At 41.8% G+C, this 2,931-nt stretch overlaps 2 non-coding genes across 2 annotated transcripts; both read right to left on the reverse strand.

Annotated features, from left to right (window-relative positions):
* Nucleotides 1–276: 276 nt before the first annotated feature.
* TRNAS-AGA lies at nt 277–358 on the reverse strand. The gene has a single exon. It is a non-coding gene; the product is annotated as a tRNA-Ser (tRNA).
* A 1,249-nt stretch (nt 359–1,607) lies between these two features.
* On the reverse strand, nt 1,608–1,689 carry TRNAS-AGA. Its single transcript has one exon. It is a non-coding gene; the product is annotated as a tRNA-Ser (tRNA).
* Between the last annotated feature and the right edge of the window lie 1,242 nt (nt 1,690–2,931).

The following is a 2,931-nucleotide window of genomic DNA, read 5'->3' on the forward strand; positions in this document are numbered from 1 at the left end:
CCTGAAACATCGAGGTGAAAGATACGATTTTTGCCCAGCTCAACCGTCGGATGAGATCGTGGCAGTCTCGTATGGACCTAGGTTCAATTTTGGATGACATGGACGGTTGGATCCCCACCAATTTGGAATGAAAAATTCAAGGGTGAAATCCTTGGACTTTAGTGCTACTTTTATCAATAAATTTTTTTCTATACGGCACGTTTTAAAATTAAATTTTACTCTATACGAAATGTGCAATTCCCGTCCAGTCCTCACCCTAGCAAGAAAAATGAAAGTCGTGAGCGGCAGGATTCGAACCTGCGCGAGCAAAGCCCACATGATTTCTAGTCATTCTCAATAACCACTCCGGCACGCCCACTTGATGAGCCCTAGCATACACAAAGGTGTGGGAATTGGTTTCGGCCAATTCGGTAAGCTGTACAGAAAGATATCAATCGGGGAAGAAGGATGATCACTCACTTATTGTGAACCTAGAATCCGTTTCCTCTTTCCTTCTTCGATCAGGGGGTTAGAGAGCTTATCTCCCTTCGTCGTCTTCAGCAATGTTCTTCATTTTCTTCCCACGAATCTATTGGTATAAAGGCTCGTGGATGAATCACACTATGGAGCTTCAATTTTGGGGCCAAAGCTTTCCGGTTTATGGGTTCCAAAAACAAGAAAAATCATCCTCTTGGTCAGGCTAATCCAGACCTCCTCAGCTATTGATTTCTTTATGAAAAATTCAATTAGTCTCTACGAAGCTAAAGGAATTGGTCTTCACGCAGCGTCATTGAGTATAGAGAGGGATTTTTTTAATTTTTAAAAACCAACAAAAAACTTACCCTAAAAGCTTGAACTAAAAAAAATCTCTCCCTCTCCCTTTTCAAGAGCTTACTAGCCCTCGAGCTCTTCTTCACGCTTACTCCTTAGGTTCCTAGAAACTCAATGGACACGAGCTTAAGGAAAAAATTTATCTATAGTGCTCGAATTATATTTTAAAAGTTTCTCCAAAACCACATTCAAGAAATCGATTGGGGAAATCTGTTCCGTGCATTTCCTGCGCTCGATCCCTACTACAAAAGTGTGGGTAACTTTATGTTGAACGTGTAGGAATTGGTTTGAGGGAAATCGGTTGAGTGTAGCTCCCCAATTTTCCAAACAACAGTGAGTTAAAAACTCGAATTGTTCTTGCTTGTTTCTTGAGATTTCGGGACTCTTCTCTCGTATTAAAGGCCCAGAATGATTGCCCTAACCTCTTTATAACCCGCCACTCCACTGCCTTTGATTTCTCCAGAAGCTGCACGCATCCTTTCCTGAAACATCGAGGTGAAAGATACGATTTTTGCCCAGCTCAACCGTCGGATGAGATCGTGGCAGTCTCGTATGAACCTAGGTTCAATTTTGGATGACATGGACGGTTGGACCCCACCAATTTGGAATGAAAAATTCAAGGGTGAAATCCTTGGACTTTAGTGCTACTTTTTCAAAATTTTTCGTTTTCGTGGCATTTTATCACATTCTAACATCAAGAAAATTTTTTCTATACGGCACGTTTTAAAATTAAATTTTACTCTATACGAAATGTGCAATTCCCGTCCAGTCCTCACCCCAGCAAGAAAAATGAAAGTCGTGAGCGGCAGGATTCGAACCTGCGCGAGCAAAGCCCACATGATTTCTAGTCATGCCCGATAACCACTCCGGCACGCCCACTTGATGAGCCCTAGCATACACAAAGGTGTGGGAATTGGTTTCGGCCAATTCGGTAAGCTGTACAGAAAGATATCAATCGGGGAAGAAGGATGATCACTCACTTATTGTGAACCTAGAATCCGTTTCCTCTTTCCTTCTCCGATCAGGGGGTTAGAGAGCTTATCTCCCTTCGTCGTCTTCAGCAATGTTCTTCATTTTCTTCCCACGAATCTATTGGTATAAAGGCTCGTGGATGAATCACACTATGGAGCTTCAATTTTGGGGTCAAAGCTTTCCGGTTTATGGGTTCCAAAAACAAGAAAAATCATCCTCTTGGTCAGGCTAATCCAGACCTCCTCAGCTCTTGATTTCTTTATGAAAAATTCAATTAGTCTCTACGAAGCTAAAGGAATTGGTCTTCACACAGCATCATTGAGTATAGAGAGGGATTTTTTTAATTTTTAAAAACCGACAAAAAACTTACCCTAAAAGCTTGAACTAAAAAAAATCTCTCCCTCTCCCTTTTCAAGAGCTTACTAGCCCTCGAGCTCTTCTTCACGCTTACTCCTTAGGTTCCTAGACACTCAATGGACATGAGCTTAAGGGAAAAATTTATCTATAGTGCTCGAATTATATTTTCAAAGTTTCTCCAAAACCACATTCAAGAACTCGATTGGGGAAATCTGTTCCGTGCATTTCCTGCGCTCGATCCCTTCTACAAAAGTGTGGGTAACTTTATGTTGAACGTGTAGGAATTGGTTTGAGGGAAATCGGTTGAGTGTAGCTCCCCAATTTTCTAAACAACAGTGAGTTAAAAACTCGAATTGTTCTTGCTTGTTTCTTGAGATTTCGGGACTCTTCTCTCGAATTAAAGGCCCAGAATGATTGCCCTAACCTCTTTATAACTCGCCAGTCCACTGCCTTTGATTTCTCCAGAAGCTGCACGCATCCGTACCTGAAACATCGAGGTGAAAGATACGATTTTTGCCCAGCTCAACCGTCGGATGAGATCGTGGCAGTCTCGTATGGACCTAGGTTCAATTTTGGATGACATGGACGGTTGGATCCCCACCAATTTGGAATGAAAAATTCAAGGGTGAAATCCTTGGACTTTAGTGCTACTTTTATCAAGAAATTTTTTTCTATACGGCACGTTTTAAAATTAAATTTTACTCTATACGAAATGTGCAATTCCCGTCCAGTCCTCACCCCAGCAAGAAAAATGAAAGTCGTGAGCGGCAGGATTCGAACCTGCGCGAGCAA

This window comes from Cucurbita moschata, unplaced genomic scaffold (assembly GCF_002738365.1).
Source record: "Cucurbita moschata cultivar Rifu unplaced genomic scaffold, Cmos_1.0 Cmo_Scf00014, whole genome shotgun sequence".
Taxonomy (NCBI): domain Eukaryota; kingdom Viridiplantae; phylum Streptophyta; class Magnoliopsida; order Cucurbitales; family Cucurbitaceae; genus Cucurbita; species Cucurbita moschata.